Source organism: Lampetra planeri, chromosome 27 (genome assembly GCF_965212315.1).
Source record: "Lampetra planeri chromosome 27, kcLamPlan1.2.h2, whole genome shotgun sequence".
Taxonomy (NCBI): Eukaryota; Metazoa; Chordata; class Hyperoartia; order Petromyzontiformes; family Petromyzontidae; genus Lampetra; species Lampetra planeri.
Window position 1 is genome coordinate 2,342,032 of NC_136133.1, and position 7,841 is coordinate 2,349,872.

The 7,841-nt window shown below is 45.3% G+C and overlaps 3 non-coding genes across 3 annotated transcripts; all 3 read left to right on the top strand.

Annotated features, from left to right (window-relative positions):
• The first annotated feature begins 5,622 nt into the window (after positions 1-5,622).
• TRNAR-UCG (transfer RNA arginine (anticodon UCG)) lies at positions 5,623-5,695 on the top strand. The gene has a single exon. It is a non-coding gene; the product is annotated as a tRNA-Arg (tRNA).
• Positions 5,696-6,486: 791 nt separating this feature from the next.
• TRNAR-UCG (transfer RNA arginine (anticodon UCG)) lies at positions 6,487-6,559 on the top strand. Its single transcript has one exon. It is a non-coding gene; the product is annotated as a tRNA-Arg (tRNA).
• A 1,129-nt stretch (positions 6,560-7,688) lies between these two features.
• TRNAR-UCG (transfer RNA arginine (anticodon UCG)) lies at positions 7,689-7,761 on the top strand. Its single transcript has one exon. It is a non-coding gene; the product is annotated as a tRNA-Arg (tRNA).
• The last annotated feature ends 80 nt before the right edge of the window (positions 7,762-7,841 follow it).

A 7,841-nucleotide genomic window follows, 5' to 3' on the forward strand; every position in this document is an offset into this window, starting at 1 on the left:
CTGAGTGTACACGATTCGATACATACATCTTGATAACATGTTTTATTTGATTAAAAAATTGAAGGGAGAATTTTAGTTTGAGTCGACCTAAGGGAGGCCCAGACCAGGTTATTTATTTACTGTGCCATTTATGCGTACACACACAACTCACGCTCGTGATTGATATAAATGCTAATTTTGTTCTTAATGGGTTATACATATGCAACCGTGGCACAAATGTAGAGAGGGATTAAACAATGTGCGAGTGAGAGACCACACGAGTGGGTGAGAACACTGAGAGATTGTGGGAGATGTAAACGATTGGGAGAGCATCGCGTGAGAGAGTGGAGAGTGTGTCAGAGATGAGTGTTTGTCGATGTATGTATATGAGAGAGAGAGAGACTTTTGACTTTTATATAACTTTTATTGCCGCCAGCAGCAAAAGCACTGGAGGCGATTTCGATATGAAATACAGTCACCAGCAAACAAATGAAAATGAACGCTACAAATCCACGCGCTGTGGCGCTAAAAGCACCGCGCACAACACGAAAGAAAAGTCACGTGGTGGTGGTGGTCATCGCGCACGCCACGGTGACGAGCGAGCGCTTCAGAAGGTGAACACGAGGGTGCCGTCCACGCTGGTACAGAGGGCTTTTCCGGCTCCCCAGCGTTCGAAGAAGACGCGCTGCACATCACCGAAATGTGTGTGGTACATGGCGTGCTCCAGCCGGAGCCGCGCCTTAAGCAGGCCTCTGAACACTGGAAGCACAGAGCAGCCGTCAGTGTCACCTTGCAGCATCTTTTTTCTCGTTCTGTACACAGAGAGAGAGAGAGCACGGTGAGAGCGAGTGGGAGAGAGTTACGTGTGTAGGAGAGGCATTTGGAGGAAGTGTGCGTGAGAGCATCGAGTGTGTGGGAGAAAAGCTTGAACAAACACTGATAAGTGTGCGAAGAACCGTGGAGAAATCCACTTTTTCCGAATTACACTGGCAGAATGATGAACACATGGTGTTAGACAACATGTACAAGTTAGATAACATATACAAGGGCGCCACGGAGGCAAGATGTTAACTACCTCATCTGGTGTACAGGAGGTCGTGGGTTCGATCCCGATCTTGAAGCCTGTAAATTTGGAGTTTGCGTGTCTCTCTCCCCGTGGTCGCGTGACATTTTTCTCCGGGTACTCCGCGGTTTTCCCCTCCACATTAAGAAACATGCTCTTAAGAGTATTTGCCTGCGAAAATTTTTCACGTGATAAGCCACTTCGTTGAGCTATCGTTTGTGGCCAGGTCGCTCCTGAGAAGATAGCTATATAGCTCAGTGGGCCTTACCTGGTAAAATAAAATTAGTTCAGTTTAAGTTTCGATTTAAATCTTTCGTGACTGCAGGGATTCATATTCTTGGTTCTTTCGGTAAAGTCACGTAGAAGGCCAACAACTTTAAACGACGAAACGATTGTTTTTATTTTACCACGTAAGGCGCACTGAGCTATACAGCTCTTTTTGAGACGACCTGGTCACAAATGATAGCTCAACAAAGTGACTTATCACGTGGAAGTTTATAGCTGCCAAAATACTCTAAACGCATTTTTCTAAATGTTGATGGGAAAACCGGAGGACCCGGAGAAAAATCCACGCGACCACGGGGAGAACATGTAAACTCCGAATATACAGCATGACGTCAGGGTCGGAATCGAATCCATGACCTCCTGTATACCAGGCGAGGTCGTTAACATCTCGCTTTCTTGGTGCCGCAAACGGGCCGCAAAGCACATTTATCCGTGCCACTGAAAGCATCTTAGCCGTACTAATCGGGCACTCGAGGGATAATGTGTTCTCGACCAGGCAACACTGGGTTTTGTAACTCGAGTGCACTCAATCACTGTCGTCACCGCAAGGACCTCTTGCAAGTGGCAAAAGTGACGTGATGCTTGTGTTCATGCGTGCCACCGCCAAAAAGTATTTGAAAGTCCTATTTGGACCCTCAGAAAGATAAAGATTCGCCCCACTCCTGGTGCAGAGAGAGTCAGTGTGTGTGTGTGTGTGCGTGCACGCGAGAGAATGGCGTCAGTGGGAGAGTGTGGTAGAGAGTTTGACGTGTGTGTGTGTGTGGGATGGGGATGCGTCACGGAGTGTTGAGGGATCTTGTGAGAACCTCAATACATTAGACAATAACATCGTGGTCTCAAAAGAAAGAATATGTGTACGTCTTATAGGAGACGTTTCCTGCAGCGGCCCTTCATAGCACAACTTGAAGAAGGATCATTGCCCAAAACGTCGCATATGCCCCTCTCCCCCAAACCCTGCCAACGCAATCTCACCAAATATGGAAATGCAGATGAGTTTGAGTGTGAGAGAGTCTGTAATGTATGTGTACGGGTCGTTAATGTGAGCGTGTTTGTGTGCGTGTGATGATAGTGCAGCGTTAAGCGCGCTGCGCTACGAACCAGTGACGATTCTATCGGAACCGGTCATGGGCCTCCCCTAGGTCGACTCAGCCTCAAACGAGTACGCGGTGTGGTGCGTGCAAAAAAACATCGCCACTGGGGAGACGAAAGCGGCCGGGCGTGGTGCTGGTCACCCACCCCCTCTCGTGTGCCGTGCCGGCCTTCATAGGTGCTCGCTAACAGCACTTGCCCCGACAGTCTGCTCGGGCTGTATAGAGAAAGAGAGGAGACGGCTGGGGCTGGATTGTTGCCGTGGGTGAATACACCCTCAGGCATTCCGGTAATTGAATAGTTTTTTAAGTGACGTTAATTAAAATAAACGCCGAGAGCCAAGTTAAAAATACATTTTAAAACAATAACGGAAATATTAAAAGTTAAAATGTAATAGGACGACGACGCAACACTTCAAAAAAATTCTACTCGTTCTGAAAAGGATCGGGAAAAAACCAAACCCCAAACCCAACGTTATCAGCTTCACCAGCCTGAAACCTCAATCTTGATTTGAAGCTTTCGTGACTGCAGGAATCCATACTCTTTGGTTCTTTCGGTAAAGTCACGTAGGTATAAAATAAAATAAATCACGACGTTTCAGCAGCAGACCATGCTTTCCCACAGAAACGTCGTGATTTATTTTATTTTATACCTACGTGACTTAGCCTAAAACCTGTGCCCATATCTTTCTAGATTTGAAGCTTTCGTGACTGCAATGAATCATATTCTTAGGTTTTTTCGGTAAAGTCACGTAGGTAAAACATCAAAATTAATGAAAATAAAATAAAAACAAAAACAAAAATCACGACGTTTCGGAGGCAACACAAGTCTCCGTCATCAGGTGGGACCGTCACAGCCGAATTAGCTGCATCAAGTGAGGCAATGATTCAAGATGTAATCCCTTATAAGCAAGTTGAAGGGGGGAGGAGAGGGGGGGGCTCATCAGAATGTGGTAGCCAATGAATGGAACGTATCGGGAGGGAGGGGGGCGGGGCTCAAAGACAGCACGGAGTGCTAAGTACAACGCATCGGGAGGGGGGGGGGCGGGGCCAAAAAAATGGACGACGGCTTGGACGCGGTTGCTGCTGCACACGCCAACACAATGGACAGAGAGGGGGAGGGGAGGTCTGATACACATGATAGACAAAAGAACGAAAATGCCCATGTTTATACCAATGCTGGCTGAACAATGAAGAGAGTACTGTTAAAAAATAACTGGGGATGTTAACACTCGATAAAGTAAAGTAAAATAGTGCCTGTCAGATAAGATGGTACAAAAAAGTGTAATTAAGTCTTTTTTGCGTGGTTGATAACATCTTTCCAATGATTACTAAGTTTGTACCCATCATCAAGGTTGAAATTATGTCTGTGTTTGTATATTTGTATGGCTTCGTGTACAAACCTTTGATGGTAGCCGGGAGGTTTACAGAGAACCTTGGTCTCGGAAAAGACAATTTCATGAGAGCCCACCGAGTTGTAGCAATGATCGGCAACGGCAGAAGAATCAGTTCTGCCGTGTTTCAGATCTGACTTGTGCTCGCGGACACGATCAGAAACATGACGTTTCGTTTCTCCAATGTAGCAATCCGGTTTCAAGTAGGAATCTGTGTGGGTGGCTTTCCTGTAGACAGAATGTCCCAAGGATCCGAGGCCTGACTGTCTACAGGAAAGCCACCCACACAGATTCCTACTTGAAACCGGATTCCCACCACCACCCATCTCAAAAGAATTCTTTCATCAAAACGCTATACCACAGAGCCCATGGCATTTCTGACAAACACCACCTGACCGGTGAATTAAGACATGTACATCGGGCCCTCAGAATGAACGGATACTCCTACCGTACTATCCGCCAAGCTGTCTCTCCCACCACACAGAAACAGCCACATGAAACTCCGGCCAAAACCATCACGTTACCATACATAGCAGGCGTGACCAAAAAGATCTCCAAAATTCTAAACAAACATAAGATCCAAGTCCGATTCAGTACAGTGCATAAAATCCGTGATCTGATTCCATCTGTGAAGGATGTCGTTCCTGACTTACAGTATCCTGGAGTCTACAAATTGAGTTGCATTTGTGGTGATTGCTACATTGGAGAAACGAAACGTCATGTTTCTGATCGTGTCCGCGAGCACAAGTCAGATCTGAAACACGGCAGAACTGATTCTTCTGCCGTTGCCGATCATTGCTACAACTCGGTGGGCTCTCATGAAATTGTTTTTTCCGAGACCAAGGTTCTCTGCAAACCTCCCGGCTACCATCAAAGGTTTGTACACGAAGCCATACAAATATACAAACACAGACATAATTTCAACCGTGATGATGGGTACAAACTTAGTAATCATTGGAAAGATGTTATCAACCACGCAAAAAAGACTTAATTACACTTTTTTGGACCATCTTATCTGACGGGCACTATTTTACTTTACTTTATCGAGTGTTAACATCCCCAGTTATTATTTTTTAACAGTACTCTCTTCATTGTTCAGCCAGCATTGGTATAAACATGGGCATTTTCGTTCTTTTGTCTATCATGTGTATCAGACCTCCCCTCCCCCTCTCTGTCCATTGTGTTGGCGTGTGCAGCAGCAACCGCGTCCAAGCCGTCGTCCATTTTTTTGGCCCCGCCCCCCCCTCCCTCTCCCGATGCGTTGTACTTAGCACTCCGTGCTGTCTTTGAGCCCCGCCCCCCTCCCTCCCTACACGTTCCATTCATTGGCTACCACATTCTGATGAGCCCCCCCCTCTCCTCCCCCCTTCAACTTGCTTATAAGGGTTTACATCTTGAATCATTGCCTCACTTGATGCAGCTAATTCGGCTGTGACGGTCCCACCTGATGACGGAGACTTGTGTTGCCTCTGAAACGTCGTGATTTTTGTTTTATTTTATTTTCATTAATTTTGATGTTTTACCTACGTGACTTTACCGAAAAAACCTAAGAATATGGATCAATAATGGCTGGTGACGGTGAATTCTCGCACGTGATGTACCCCCCCCCACCACCCCCGTCTCCGTCGACACCGATTCGAACATGAGCGTTTCATTTGCACGTAAAAGAACAACGCGTCGAGCCTCATAATTCAACGTCGGGTTCTCGTGATCGATTTTAATTATCGATTAAAATTATCAACTGCGTAGCGCCACGTGGCGTTTCGCTCTCAGCAGTGATTACACCAACTTAGTTGCATGGGCAATAGACAGTGGCCGCGTGGCCTAATGGATAAGGCGTCTGACTTCGGATCAGAAGATTGCAGGTTCGAATCCTGCCGTGGTCGAGTTGTATTTTAATTTTTTTTATTTTTTTTTAATGTGTTTTAATTTCAATTGACGTCACACAGCCAGATAATTAAAAACAATTATACGACAACTCTACGCGTTCGGCTCTTAAACTAATTAAACGATTAAATATTTATTTACAATCCCGCAGGCTTGTTCTGTAATATACGATGGAGACGCTGCAGCAACTTTGTCAATCCAGTGCTGGATGATGGCTTCTTGATGCCGTGTCGGTGGTGTTGGGATTGTGTGTGGTGGGGGGGGGGGTGAGCTGACCATACTTCACCACGCCGGTGAGTGCGGGTTGGTGAAAGGCTGAGAGAAGCGAAGACACGGGGCAAACTCTGTATTTATCTGCACTGCCCTCTACTGCTCAGAGCGTGTTGCTGCAGGCTTAGACACCAAGACCAATCACCACGGGACAGACCCACGTGCATATCCGTCAACCCACTTATCAGTGCCATTCCTTATTACAGGCCAATTCAGACATTATTGGTCACCACGTGCCATTTATAAATCTCAACGTTCATCCTGCAAAAGTCACATCACAAGGGAGAAAGACAAACAAATAGACAAAACATTTTTTTTACAAAATTTCCCTCGACAAGAATTCGGGTAAACCGTATGGATTGACAGGTATGCGTGCGTGTGCCATGGGTTGGCTGACTGAGATGAGTGGTAGATTGTAACAGTTTGGCTGTCAAATCAACCGGTCACGAATATTGTATCAGCGGCCGGTGAATGTCACGCTACGTTCTCCTTTGTCGGAGCATGATGCACTTCACGCAAGGGCCGCGTGGCCTAATGGATAAGGCGTCTGACTTCGGATCAGAAGATTGCAGGTTCGAATCCTGCCGTGGTCGCATTTTTTTTTAACCCCAAATTTTTTTGGTAACATTGCAATGAACGTTAAGTGAAACATACTCTTTGGTTTTTTCGATAAAGTCACGTAGGTACATTTTTTTAAATACATTAAATCACGACGTTTCGGGCGCAACACAAGCGTCCTCCTTCAGGTGGGGACAACTTAGCGAAAGCACACAGCTTCAAGTGTGTCCAAGTTAAGTGAAACATTCAGCGAATGTTCTCATTCAGACGCTGTCTTCCCGACAGACCTGTTCTTCACCTGAGGACGGCTGCTTGCGTTGTGGCCGAAACGTCGTGAGAATTATTTTATTGTTTTATTTTTATTATTTTATTATTTCCCTTCTACGTGACTTTACCGAAAGAACCAAGAAGATGAATCCCTGCAGTCACGAAAGCTTTAAATCGAAATTTAATGTTCTAAAACTCTATGTGTTCACAGCTCTTCATGCAATTCAATGAAGAAAGATACGCCGTTTGGTTCATCGCAGCCAGTGGAGGTATATTCCTCGGGGTATGTCCATTGTTAATGCACTTCTTGATGAAGGTCGATGGTTGTGGTTGTTTGACCAGGTCCGCCGTAGCGGGTTGATTAATGAAGGCGAGTGGCGCAGACGTGCAGTACAACGAGGGCGTTTGATTCACTGCCCTCTGCTTCCCATAGCGTAGTCCTGCAGCCTTCCACAGTAGCTATGCCTGCGGAGGGCGTGACTCGTTCAAAGCACGATTACCCAGGCTCAATCTTGAGCTCTGTGTTGGTGCATTTGAAAAGCGACAATTCCCTGTTCAGATCAAGCAACGTCTCCAGTGAGTGTTTATATTCTTGTTTTTTTCGGTAAAGTCACGTAGAAGGGAAATACTAAAATAATATAAATATATTAATATTATAAATAAATAACATATTTCTATTATTTTGAATATATTTATTTTATTTTAGTATTCCCCTTCTTTCGGTAAAGTCACGTAGAAGGGAAAATACTATTTATATTATATATTTATATTATTTCCCCTTCTACGTGACTTTACCGAAAGAACCAAGAATATGAATCCCTGCAGTCACGAAAGCTTTAAATCTCCAGTGAGTGTTTATATGAGGCTGTGATTGTGAGAAGACTCAGTGAGCGATGTGGCCGCGTGGCCTAATGGATAAGGCGTCTGACTTCGGATCAGAAGATTGCAGGTTCGAATCCTGCCGTGGTCGTAATTTTTACGTATTTCTTCTATATACAAAACTAATATGTAATATTTACATTGCATTCATGTCAGTAAAATGCCAAGATC